This window comes from Aythya marila (assembly GCF_965140915.1).
Source record: "Aythya marila genome assembly, chromosome: 1".
In the NCBI taxonomy this organism is placed as follows: Eukaryota; Metazoa; Chordata; class Aves; order Anseriformes; family Anatidae; genus Aythya; species Aythya marila.
Genome location: NC_139042.1, coordinates 119,309,850 through 119,324,344, shown reverse-complemented (window position 1 = coordinate 119,324,344; position 14,495 = coordinate 119,309,850).

Below are 14,495 nucleotides of genomic sequence, written 5' to 3'. Positions count from 1 at the left end.
AAAAAGAAACGAGCGACAGAGGCAGAGCTGCAGCTGTAGTGCAGCCGGCACATCAGGCTGAAGGAGCAGCACTTCCCTTTAAAGACTGGTAAATGGAATAGGAAACCTTAACCGCTGACCTATGGTTCACGGTGAGTGCTGTGTCGCTGCACCGTGCAAGCCTGAAAACGCCGCCCTGAGAGAGATCCACGAAGCCCTCCCAACACAGGCAAGGGGGAGGCCGATCAGTCAGAGCCACCCCGAGGCAGGCTTTGAACTGAAATGCGGGTTTTCGTTCTGCTCGGAGCAAGAAAAACACAAGGATTGCTTCTCTTTGGTTCCTAGCCTACACACAAAAGCATCGCAACGTCCTGGAAACAACCTGATCGATGCTCCTTTTCTGGAGGTTTTCTGAGTTTAGAAATGCGATGTTTTACTGAATTACTGTGTTACCTGCTGTCATAACTTCAGCCTTGTGTGTTTTCCTTAAAAGTGTCAGCTTCTTGATTATGGGATTAAATCTCAGTTTTAATCTCAGTTTTAATCTCAGTAATTAAGATAAGTTTCTAGCCCCTATGATTTCAGAAAAAAAAAAAAAAGGTCGAAGGCAGAGAAACCAGAAGACAAGCCAATGAGACTCCGCATTTAACATTTTTTCTTAAAAACGAACAAGTAAAAAAAAAACACAATAACAACCCAACCACAAAGACCAAAAAAAAACAAAAACAAAACAACACCTTCACAGCTTTTAAGATGTTTTTTGGGTTATCTGACACAATTTCTGACTGCTTGGGTTGCTGGATAACAGCAGGATGCTGTGCACCATTCGAAGTCCAGGTTTGCTGAGTTTAGCTGGGACCAGTTTATGTCAAGATACAAGCAAAGTCAAATGCAAATGTGCCTGAAAAGCAAAATTAGCCAGTTTCACAAACGTTTGAGTGAAACAGAGAATGCTGAGAAACCTTGGGTGCAGGAATGCTCACAGAAAAGGAATTCAAAAGCCTCACTCTGTTAGTTCATTGATACGAGTTAAATTCTGTACATAAATAGTAATAATAATAATAAATGCTCTAAGAAGCTGTTCCATTCCTATTTAGCAGTCTCTGGGAAATGCAGATGTCTTGCATTTTATATATTGCGGAGGAGATACCACTTGCCCAACTGCTGTCAAGTCTGACAGCAAATGGGATGGGGAAATAGAGAAGCTCCTCATTGTTAACAGCTGTAACACCTCGTAGAAGAACAAGCTGAACAAATACGGCGTGAAGCAGCTCATCAGAAATCTGGTAATGGACTTCTCTTTCTAAATGGCAGTGACAGAAACCTTTTCTTAAAACAAAGGGTACAATGTTTTAAAGCGCACAGTTAAAATATGAATTGGACTTCCAACAGCACTGATACCTTGGCTGTGTTGCAATGTCTCACGTTCTGTCGTCTCTCCTGTAAACTGTTTAGCTTAACATGCTGCTGCTTGTCATAAATACAATAAATCAATACCTTAAAGCACCCAGGGTGTGTAATGTGACTGAGTCAAAAGACTGTTAGAAACTTTCCTTCTGTATTTCCTGATTTTTCGAGATTTCTATCTTTCTTCTCTTTTACACTTAGCCTTTGAAGTTTTTGAACTAGCTTTCGCAAAACCCGCAAACGTGTTGACTTTAGAGGCAGAAGACATCTGATCACAAAGTGATTTAGCAACATATATGGAAACAAATCTTGAACTGCAATAACTAAAAGATATGTAATGATATTTACAGCCCTGTAAGTAAGGCATTTTCACTTCTGCCAGCTGAAACCAAAAAGTCAGCAAGTATACATCTTTGGCTCTACTTTTTATAAAATAAAATAAGGTGGTGATAACTTCCATGAGATGCTACACGGGGAACCCCTTCCCACTTCACTGGGGGCAGAGTTTAAAGCTAAGCTATATGAATTTGGTTCTGTGATTGTTCCCTTCTTGTAGGGATGGGAATAAGCTTTGCCAGGGCAGGAATGAGCTGGCCAACAGACCAGTGCCATCACTGACCCGAGCGGCTCAGGCACGGCTCCTTCACGAACAAAGGGTCTGCATCCATAGTCCTGAGATCCTTTTGAGTGTTAGAGAAGAGACTTTTCCATTTCATTGAAGCTGAGTTGTTTTCTAGGTAACGAGGCGCAGCAGATTGTTCCTGGAGTAACACTGAGATGTTTTGTAAGTGTGTGGAAAATAACTTTTATTCTAATTAAAGAGGGTGATTAACAAAAAGAGCAATCACCTCCGACCTAGGAAGAAGACACAAGAACTTGCAGGGTGAACAGTGGCACCTGTGCAGACGGGCTGCAAGGCTTCAAAGAGAAGACAGCTATACCACAGCAGCCAACACAATTCATCAAAACCAGAGAGAAACGGGCAAAGCCCTGAACACTGTCTGGTCACAAGGTAAAAAATGTGCTAACTGGGTGATGGAGGAGGTACGTCTCTGATGCAACTGCAGCACAACTGCATTCATTACAGCTTTTCCCTTGCCTTGCCTTTCCTCTGTATTCTCTAAACATCCGTAGTAGGGATAAGTATTGTGAGTGTTATGAATAAATTCTGGTATTTGCATTTTTTCTCGAGACTTGCAGCAGAGCTGCTTAATGAAGGCAGAGACACGAAAGCAAACCTCACCCCATGGCAGCACAAGCCCATCAACCAAGGCATAGACCCCAGCCCTGCTAGGGTAAGTGCAGGCAAAAGCATCTTCTAGCCATCCACAGGTGGCTGAGATGAGATGAGGGGATCATCAAAGAGATGCTGGGATGTGTGCCTGGGTTGCAAGGGAGTACCTGAGACACACCAGCTTTTCACACTCCCCTCCCTTCACTGCATGCATTTTTATTTTTTTCCTCCCCCACTACCTCTTCTAAAAGGTTTTGTTTTTCTTCCTCCACGTGAGAAACTTTACTCCCCACACCTAACTGCCACCCGCCTGCTTCAGGCTTACAGATGGCACGCAGAACGACGACTGCGTTTTCAGACCTTCCTGTGTCTGGAAATCAGAGCACTGCAGTTCAAATTTCAGTCTTGTTTGCAGTGACCTTCAAAAACGACCGTCTCAATTGTCTCCTCTCGCCAACCCTTTACCCTCTGTATACTTTTATTAGTATCTAACAAGTGGCTTATTTTTTAGTTGAAAAAGAAAAGAAATCTCTGATTTACATTCCAAATAACCTGAGATCTATATTACTGAAAAAATATCACATCTTGTTTTAAAGAGCATTTTCTTAGTGAGTCAGACTCACTTATTATTTCCCTCAGCCTCAATCCCATCCAAAGCGGAACAATCTCTTTGGAATAGAATAAATCTACAGGAATTTCAGTTATTTTAAGTTAGTGCTGCTGCTTTCATTTGGTTTTGCTTCAAAATACCAGACCAAATTGGAACACTGACCTAGATAATCTACCAGGATCTCCTTGCACTGCCTAAACCTTTCACACTAGTCCCCTGAAAAAAATAATAAATAAAAAAATAAATCAAACAACGAAATTGCTAAATATTTCAAGGCTTGAAGAGAATCACATGCAATGCCACAGCAAATGTTTCAAATGAGTCAAAAAAACCTACAAAGGAGGCAACTAATCAATCAAAGCAAAACTCTCAGGATTATTTTAGGCTTTCATCCAAAATATCATACCCTACGAAGGTGCTTATTTTATTTTTGTGAACTGCAGATCTGTTTTAGAATGTAAACGTTACTTTCAGTTAGTTCTTACAAGCGTAAGACAACAGAAGTAATTTGAACAAGCTTCTGGAATTTTGACTACTTCATGTTAATATTCATTATTTGTTTGATAGCACTAATACTGCTTAGGATGGTACCAAAATTATCGTGATTTCAAGTAATTAACCTGGTAGTTTTGAGTAAGGTAACAGCCTGCCTATTTTATCCTTTTTCAAAGAGCTTGTTGACTCCAGAGTGCTTTGCTGTGTGACATGGAAGAGTTGCGATTCTGACATGACACCTACCATGGATCTTGGTAAGCAATCTGGACTTCTTTTTAATAAATTGGAGATGATTCCAGCTATGAAACATGGGGTTTGTTTGTTTGTTTGTTTTCAATCTAACGTCTCCTTTCATTGTCATGGAAATGTAGCACGGTATTACTAACTAGAAAGCTGTCCGCAGCTCTGGGTGGGAACGTGCATCTGCCCATCCCACAGAGCTTTTCATGATTTCAGAGATATTTTTGTACTGCCTTGGAATGAAATCGAGACCTCTGAGGTTTTCATGAAAACAACTACAAATAATAATAATAAAAAAAACAATCTAGAGGTTAGTGCTCTTTCCTGAGGTGTACACAATTGAAGGTCAAGTGCCTCTGCTTCTTGACGTAAGTCAGACCGGGTCAGATGCATCTCTTGGTCTCCGTTTTGGCTTCAACAAATCAACATTTTCCAGAAATAAAGTGTTTCATCTCAACACAAAGGAAAATTGTACCCAGAATCGATGCTTACTTAACTGAGCAAGGAATTTACGCAGCCGTCATCTCAGCACCAGATGCACCAATGTGGACAGCTGCACAAAGACGCTGCCATGCTACATCCAGTAAAATCTGTTGATTGGGCACAGGAACAGTAAGAGAAAATAGAGAAATAAAAGAAATAGGAGAAAATAAGGTTTCTTTTACAGGTGCTAGTAAAGCATATATTATAAGTGGATGCCAACTCACGAGTGGGGACACTTACGTGCACTTTTAGCAGTTATATACTGCTGGAATATCAATTTGCTGTTCTTGTATAATCACTTATATTTATGAGTCAGCAGAGACTCGTGAGTAGATCTGCAAGCAGTGAACACAAATCATTGCGTGCTCCAAAATTTCTAACTGAAAAACAATTTTGGTTCTTCTCATGTTTAAAAGGCTCCCAGTTAAGGAACATTATTTGAGGTAAAAGCCTGGCAAAGGAAGAACAGGAAGAAGTTAAAGCAAATGGCTTGAAGACGCTCCTACAATGGGAAACAGATCCACACAGACTGGTTACCAAATATGCCAGCATTTTGCATGCAGTCAAAGAAACTGAGATTGGATGATGAACAGGAACAAGGGAAGAGCTCCCTAAATTCCTGCCCAGTGGAAATACGCACTGACAATGCATTAAAATGGACTCGAAAGTAATTACTATGCTACCTAATGTCACACACACAGGTAGCCCTAGAAAGCCAGAAGCAGCCCACATTACCTCACGTAACATTTTAATACCGTACCACAAAACCTGCAGTTAGTGCACTCGAGGTTTCAGTAACAACCCAAGCACCTGCTCAGTTTCCAGATGTGGGTCTTCAGCGCCCTGCTGGAGTCCCACTGCACGTGACAGGAGGTTCTGGAGAGCCCACGTGTGGGAACTGAGTTCCCACACGATGCTCAGTAAAGTCCAGAGAGAATCTGGCCCCAAACACCTAGGCATGTAAGACAGGAGTTCATAATCAAGTACAAGAACGTGAAATATGGGGGATGAGAAAGTGAAGAGGATTCATCACTCAGAAGGAAAGCCCTACAAAGGCCATGCTGGTAGGGCTGTTACTTATTTTTAAATACGAATTGAATTGCAGGTCTTATTTTCCCAACTCACCGCTCCTGTGTTTCTGTAACAGATAAATGCAGCTTTAGAAATAGGGGTCACGTGTTGTGTTTGAGAGCACGCAACATTATCAGTATCAATCATCTAAATAATGCATTGTAACCAAAATACATCTTTTCAAACTTCAAAACAGTTTCTTTCTTAGTAAGAGATTCGTATTCTTAGTCAGAAGCTCCCACTAAGTCCAGTCAGTGAACTTACTTCCTCTACTGTTTACTTTTCACATTTTCTAAAGCACTTGGGGTTTTACCACAGGCATCCCTGCAACAGAAGAGAAGAGACCAGTGGTTCTCTGGAAATTTGGACTACATTTTGCTGCTGGGGTAGGGCACGGGGGAGGCAAGGCCAGAATCTGTGCTGAAAGAAAACGCTTCCCACGAAGTGACTGGTGACTTCTGAGGCTTTCGTTTGTGGATGTCTAGCTTCAGACCCTTTGCAAAGCACTGATTTCCAGAAAGGGCTGAGTACTCGGTTTCTAAACAGCTGGTTCTTCATAAATAAATCAATTAGATAATCACACAGAATAACTGGATGCGTCCAACAGTCACTAGTCAAGTCCGTAAGCAACCCACCTTTGTCCCAAAATTTGATGGTCTTTTTCTGTTTGTAGATAAAACTAGCTACTATTAATACAAAATGACAGCTGCCACCTGAAGGATGCCCTTTGTTTTACCCTGAGTTTGAGGCAAAGAAAACCAGAGCGAGCATGAAACTGCGTGACACTCTGCTCTGAGCACGAAACTTGGACGGCGGTTTTAAAAGCCATCCAGATTTTCAGTCTAGCTTCAAAACCGACGGGCAAAATCACCAGAAGGACAGACCTAAAATGCAAAGAAGAGTTTTTGCACTGAAGAACACCACGTATAAATCGATATATTTGCCATATACAGTCGCACGCACCTGACTTGACCACTCGCTCGACTTCCCCCCGCGCGCTGCCGAAACACCTGCATGACCACACAGCCCCGGTCCTTACCACCCATTTCCCCCGTCACCCCCTCCTCACCCTCCCTCCTCTGGGAACCACAGAAATACCTACCCACGCTTCACATGCAGCAAAACATAAAAACCATTAAAAAAAAAAAGAAAAGAAGAGATGCACGCTTTTTTTTTTTTGCACAGCTTTGAACCTGTGGGAGTTGCCCGCCACGCGTGCAATCATGCCACCGAAGGAAATGTTGCAGGTAAGGGTGGGAGCTCGACAGCTCTCAAGAAATACATGCACGTAAACCTCTGCCCTCCTCATAGCCGGCCAGGACAGTACAGATGGAGGGGTGTTAGGAGGCAAAGAGAAGGCAGGTGACTGCACCGAAAAGTGCAATTGCATGCCCAAGGCTTCCCAGCAGCTCAGCTGGAGGTGAGGTGAATGGCACCCAGCTATTTTGATTTCCCATCAAAGAACGTAGCACCTCAGGGCATTTAGGAATAGTCAGGTAATTAAAAAAAAACATGTGCACACCTTGCTGGTACAGAGAAGTCAGCTGAGAGAAAAATCAAGAGAATTAAGGGCACGGAGAGACCTGGAGAGCACCTGCTTCTTTGCAGGAGCAGAGCAGGGCATGCAGCAGACAGGAGGTGTGCTAAAACAAGGTGCCCATGAGAAACTAGGCTGGCACCTGAGAAGAGAAGACATTTTAGAGCAAGGTTGCTGTGCAAAAAGGGAGAAGATCTAGCTGGAGGAAGCGAAGGATAATCCTGAAATAACCCTGATAACCCCACAGCATCTAGGGCTAAAGGTTTGAGAGCATAAAGCAATAGCAGTGTAGCATGCTCCCACCTGCACAGCTCCTGCAGAGACTGCAACCATCCCGAGGCTATTAGAAACATCCAAAATCCTTGCTGAAAGGTGATGCAACCCTCCCACTATTCTTATTTTTCAAGGACTTTGGCAACTGGACTTGTGACGCTTCTAAATCCCTAACCCCACTGTCACACAAATAAATGCCACTTAAAGTCGGTGGGGAAACTCCTGTTTTCACTGGAATCATCCGGAGTTTTATCGGGCTAACTTCAAGAGAGTTGGGGTTTGGCTGCATGATAAGACCGAAAGCCTAACCCACAGACTGCGCAGCCAGCAGTGAACTCAGAGGGATCAGCGTGCCCTCTTTCAGAGTTCATGCTAGTGATTCATCTCCAAACAGCCTGAGGTCCCATGGAACTCCTATAATTACACAGCCCCCCACAAAGACAAGAGGCATCTGAATAGATGCTCGGGGCTGTGCTGCTGGGCTCAGTTCCCTGATGGCATCGGCCACAACTTCCCCAAATTGCCATTCAGCAGATGATGGTGATGGGAATCTCAGTGATTGATGAACAAGCCCCGGGGGACTGCGACTATCTGCTTGGGCTGCAAGTTGACACTAAAGTGCATGCTGGCGTTTCTTCAACCACACCAATCCTGCGAACCAGCCAGCTGAAAGCAGCTCAGGTGTCCTAAACCCATGTCCTCACCCACAGTCCACATAAGCCAGTTCATACCCAGCCAAACACCAGTGGTCCATGAGTTTGCTTCATGTGTTTGAAGGCTCGGTCTCCCTTCTCCGGATGCCTTCCCTGGGCCACGTCCCTGGACAATGCTTACTTCAGCCAGACGTGAAAGCCAGAGCTGGAAAGAGAAGCTAAGCATCTCAGTAAATAAATAAATAAAATCTGTATTTGTCATAAGACCTGATAGGATAGCATCTGCCCTAAATCAATAAAAGGTCCAGAGGAAGTGAAAAAGGAAGATTACAATAAAAACAGGATTTCCAAAACACTGCACAGACTGAACGACGACCAAAGTATACGTTTTCAGTCTTATAATTAAACTAGAACAGCAACAGCAAGCAGCTGTCGATTTATCTCGTGCTGAACCCGGCCTTTGCATGGCAGTGTCTGTGTTTTTACAAGGCCAGAAAATAAAGCAGGGCCTCCTGCCCCACGGTGGGTAGGGTTTATTTGGTGTGCGAGACACACGTGGTGCCACGGTAAGAAGCCGTAGTGTTGGTGCCTGCCAAGAGCTGTCGACGGCTGCTGGTTACAGCCGTGGAGAACGGCTCCTGTTGGCAGGCAGGACAAAGGCAGCCTTCCTTTTATTTTAAGAAAGTCACCGTGTTTTCTGACTCATGTTTTAATGCCAGTGTCATTACCAGTGCAGCACAGCTGGAGGAGACCTCAGGCAATTGTCTAGATCACCAACAAATACACGTCGACTGTTCTTGACAAGTATCTGACAAAAAAAAAATGATACTGGTAGCAATTCACTTCTCAGAATTCAATCAATGCGTTGAAAATCATGAAATCCCACACAGATCTGTTTAGAAAGTCCTTTTCCTCGCTCTTGAACTTGCTGGTTTATCCTCAAACCACACGTGCTTTCTTTGCAAACAGGAATGAAAAGAAACCTCCGATTAAAAAGAAAGCTGATGGGCTGTGAGGCCGTACCCAGCCACCAGCCCCAGCAAAGCGCCAGCTCGCTGGGTTGTGCCAGCCAGCTCTGTCACTTGCTGGGTCATGGCAGTGACACCACAAACATCCCCACCCTGTGGCAGCAAGTGCTTGCGGAGCAGGGAAGTACTTCTAAACCAAAAAAGGGTAGTTTTAAAATAAAGAAGGGCAGGGTTAGATTAGACTGTAGGAATAAATTCTTTCCTTTGACGGCGGTGAGGCCCTGGCACAGGTTGCTCAGAGAAGCTGTGGGTGCCCCATCCCTGGAGGTGCTCAAGGCCAGGCTGGATGGGGCTTTGGGCAGCCTGGGCTGGTGGGAGGTGTCCCTGCCCATGGCAGGGGGGTTGGAATTAGATACTCTTTAAGGTCCCTTCCAACCCAAACCCTTCACGCACAGGATTTTGATGCCATGTCTGGCCATGACATGAGTTAGCAGTGCCTGTACTGCCTACCAACCCTCCATGGGGGCTGGCAGCCAGTGAGCCACCCAAAAAACTTGCAGCACTGCCTGGTACTCTTCTATCTTGCCTTTCACCACAAGCATTTTTCTCCAGGTTGAGTGAAGGCAATTGCCTCCAGCCTATTTCCAGCACTGCATGTGGGCTGGCAAAAGCTACAGACACCCGCTGAGGCGACGCGATGCAGACGTTTTTTTTTTCCTCCCTCCGTCTGTCACCCAGTGCACCCTCGGCAATAACGTGTAATGAAGCAAAAGGAGCTCACCATTCAAGTGGAAAAAATTTAAACCGAACTGCTCGTAAGAAGTCGCTGAGGAGGATGAGGACAGAGTTTACATGGGCAAAGGTTGCTTTTACAGACACGGAAGCTGAAAGTTGGTATTTTCTGCCCTATTTGCAGCGCTAGCCTCTTCTGAGCAGATGCAGATCAGCCCCATCACTAGGGTCAAGGCAAGAAAATGTACTTTCATGTGACACATTTTTTAAAGAAATCATTTGGAATCATTTCAGCACTATTTTGGATGAAGAACTGATTCTCAATAAATATTAGAGTATAAAATGTCATGTGAGCATTGGTTTTACACAAATGATCTTTGTTTTTCTGAGGTATCAAACTGTTATTTGGGAGAATGGTTAACTAAAAATAAAACTCGCATTCTCTCCCACAAGTGGTATCTACCAGAGTTGTTACATATGAAATGTAACTAATTTCAAGTCAACTTTGTTAGAAATCTACAAGCTCCTTTTAAATCTAAAACCACTGCACGCTTTTACCTGCTAAACGACTCAATGAGTTGCTTAAATAGCTAAAACAGCAGCACCTGCACATAACTCCAGCAGTTTTTGACACCCAAACAGGAGAAACACAAGAGCCTTCACACTTTTGCACTGAGCAGAGCAGTTCAGAAGCTAGAAGCAGGGGAAACCTAAAAATGTTGAATTAGCTCACAGCAACAATGGCAGCGTCACCTCCCCTCCTCCTCCCAAAAAAGACAGCATGAAACTAAGAATACCAGTGCAACCTCTAACTATTAACAAGACTAGGCCTTTCTATTTTTTCTTTTTTTTTTGTTTTATTCGCAAAAGAAGAGCCCAGCGTTTTACTGACCACAACAGAAAGCAGCCAGGTCCTGCAGATGCCGCCGCCGCCTTCGCGGCACCACGTGCGCCATTTTGTGGACCCCGGCGCGATGTCCCTGGTATAGGCCAGGGACACAGGAACCTCTGGAGGGAACGGAGCAGCCAGGACAAAAATATAAACCATAAAAATAAAAGCCAGGACTAAAATAAAGCCGTTCGCAAAGGATGAGTTGCATGTTTTCTCTTTACAGTCCCCTGCAGGCCCTGACCCGAGCAGCCTCCAACGCAGTGTCTGAAGCAGGTTTGCTGGGGGTGCTGCTGCAGACCTGGTGCAAGTGGCTGTGGAAATGGCAGAGCTGTGCTCTTCGCTGACACACTCCTCAGCTATACCTGTGTGTATTTATTCTGCTGGCACAATCAGTGCCACTTGGGGCTATAGGGAACCATCTCTGCAAAGTCTTTTTCAGAGACACAGCCTCTCACGAGGCATGATGAGGTACCTGATGCGATGGCCTGTGCTCAGACACCACAGTGTTCATGGCACGTTAATGAAGCCAGTTTTATCTCGGCTACTCTCAGGGCATCCTTGTGGGTCCCTGCCACCTCGATATCCTACAGCTCTAGGGCGGTTAGCTCACACCTGCAGCCCCTTACGCTGTGCTTGTTTAGGTCCGGAATAGCGAAAACGGAAATGCTTCTCGAAGCATTTTTCTTTGCAGAATCGCCTCGCCCCGCGTCCCCCCCAAAACCCAAAGCAGACACAGCGGGATGCTGCACTATGGGGCTGGCCGGGCTCCCCGCTCACCCCACAGCGCCGTCACACCCAACCGAAAGCAGCCCCCGCCTCGCAGCGCAACCCCAAAAACCCAACTTCGGCGTGGAAACAACCCCAGGGGGTCCTCCCCACCCAGCCTGGCCATAAAGCAGGAGGGAGATTGGGGCAGAACCGCTCCTTCCTCCTCCTCCTCGTGCTCTGACCCCACTCTCCCCATGCCCGCTCCCCCCTCGAAGCCGGCATGGCGCAGAGCGCTGCTCGCCCCAGCCCTACCTGAGCGCCGCGGCCGCTCCGCCGCATCGGGACCCGAGTGTGGCGGATCCGGGACCGACCCCGGGACCGGGACCGGGTTTGGGGCCGGGTTTGGGGCCGGGGGAGGCGGCCTCGCGTGCGAAGGGAGCTCGGCAGCGGTGCTGCTTTGAGTCAGGGCCGGCCGCGGCGGCGGGGGAGAGCGGGTTGCGGCTGAAAGAGAGAGCGGCGCTGAGTGATCTCCGGCCGGCGCCTGGCACGCAAGGGCTGGCGGCTCCCCCCCCCCTCCATATACACACACACACCGTGCCCACCGAGCCCTGAGGGGAGAAAGGTGGCAAAAAGGGGCGTCGGAGGGGGTAAATTTGATGTTTCGGCTTGCTGCTTCCCAAGGGCTGCCGCTGGTTGTCAGCCCTCCCCCTGCGCAGCAGTGCTCTGTCAGCAACAAGGTGTGATTTTGCCATGTCCTGCAGGTAAAGGGAGCTGGGATACATAAAAAAGCAAAAAGTTCCGTGCCATCAGCAGGCTGAGCAACAGAAAACAGCATAAAGCACTCAGCAGGGTAGGTATTTACCAAGAAAGGGTGTTGTTTTTTGCAGAGATCAGGAACACCCGAGGTGTTATTCATCCCTCTCAGAAACGACAGCAAACGGACAGCTCTGAAGGTTTCATCTCAATGGATTCAGTTGAACCACAAGCCTTCCCAAAGCTGGTAAGTGAATGATGATTACTCACAAAGAAAGTTTCTGTAGCGTGAATATCAACCCAAGCAAACACTTTCCTCACAAAGTCTCTCCAAGAATGTCGGGGCACTCAGTGAACTTTCAGGGGCATCGCCTGGGAAGCGTTTTCCACCTCTATTTTACAAAGAAATTACAGGCAGATTAAGATCAAGCTGTTTATTCCCACTGAGCAGATGTGAAATAATTTGAGAGTAAAATGTAAGACCCCTTCACTACCAGTCCCATCAGTTAGCCCCAGGATCCCTGTTGGGATAAAATGCTTTTATTTTTATTTTTTTTTTTTCTACCTAGTCCCAGCCTGAATGCTGTGCCAGATCTCAGCTTCTAGTTTCCGCTTTTAAAGAACTTGCCAAAAGATTAAAAAATCCTTAAAAAAAGATAAAAGATTGATTAAAAGGGTCACAAGTGGCAGTGGCAGGTTTTTTATTTCGTAGATTGTCCTACTTTGTAGATTATGCAGCAGATTAGCCATCCGAGAAGTTTTCTGTTTACTTCTTTTAAAGGACACAAGTGCTCAGATAACTCAGTGATTGTGAGATTCGGGAGAATCAGAGATCTCCGTGCTGATTCAGTTTTGCCCATATACGAAAACTGATCAGATATCAAATGTGGCTGGCTAAGATTTTCTGGAGGTTACACTGCAGAGGAATGAACAGGTTACATGTGTGTTTAACAAAATATAAAAACTTCATTCAGTTTTAGCATGGAATTCACAGCGAGTGCTGCTCTGCTTCAGCTATGCCACAATTCAGTAGAGTGACATCGGGTTGCATTGACAAAGCAATACAACCAGCTCAAAACACAAGGTGAATTCCCCTCTACTTTCCAAACTTTTCCTTACCATTTGTTTTTTTAGCAGCACATACAAAGAGAAGCCTGAAGCACCACTTCCCATTACTCACAACTCTACATTCAGGCTCTTAAGACTCATGACTTTCATTCTTTTAAGAAGGAAATACACCTGGAGTGCCCAAGCAGCAAGAACAAGCCATGTCCTGAGAAGTTGCAGGCTGGGGAATGCAGGAGCAGATTTAAGCTACAGAGCTTTGCCTGCAAGGGTTACATTTGGGAAGAAAGAGAGAGGCTGAACAGACATGCAAAACAAGCAGGTAGGAAATTATTTCTGTAGCAGAAAGGACTGAAGTTTCTTTTTTTTTTTTCATGTGGTCAATATGCTTATCAGCACAAACTGCAATTTTCTAAGCCTTTTTCTCAGTATTGGTGCATTACTGTAATTTATATATGCATGTGGCACATTCATGCGTGACCAGGGAAGCGGAACTTGTCTAAGCAAAACTGGCAGCAATAAAGAAATCTGCAAAATAGGTCTGCAAAAGTGGTGAAGTAGCTAAAGGTGAAAGAGCTTGCTGCTCTGCATAGGGACAGATTTCACTCCAACTGTGCATGGTGCCACGTACCTGCTGAGACACAGAAAATGTGAAAAGAGATTTGTTATTCAAGACAACTGGTTAAGTGCAAATTTACATCAATAGCTGATCCAACTAATAATTAAGAAACAAACAACCCCCAAAACACAGGAGTCCCATTTGCCCAAAAGATCACTGTGCTGTATTATTTGCAGCCTGCCAAATAGCTCCAACAGGACAACAGATAGAGCACGTTTGGGTTTGTGCTGAAGCAAACTCCTTTTGTACGGGAGACCTTAGAAGAGGAAGAGTGGGACAACAGGAGACTTTGGAGAATCAGGTACTGCTGCCAATAAGTCTTTCTGACCCATAAGAAAGAAAGTGGATAGGTACATTTTCAGTATCCAGTGCTCCATGCCAAAAAAAGCCTTCCTGCTTGATTAGGACTTTCTTTCCCCCATCATAAGGCTGCCCAAACAATACAAGTACTGAAGCTTGACAATGGCAAAGCCTGGTCTCTTGACAAGGTCAAATGCTGTTGTAAATTGTGGATTGCGGGGTAAAATCCAAGGCTAGAACTGTGCTTGTAGAGACAGGGCAGCTCTTCCACCGGTGCTAGTGGGAGGTTGGAGCAGAGATACAGGATGAAATATACCTGTTGTCTGTTATTTAGCCTTTTGTCAGCTATATGAATTCATTTCTACAGTCAGACTCAACCGGGGAAGGGATAGTCTTGAGACTGCTGTTCTGTCTTCCTTCAGTGTCTACTGCTTCTCCCTCCTCTCTGTCACCCCTTACTTCACCCCTTGCTCTCT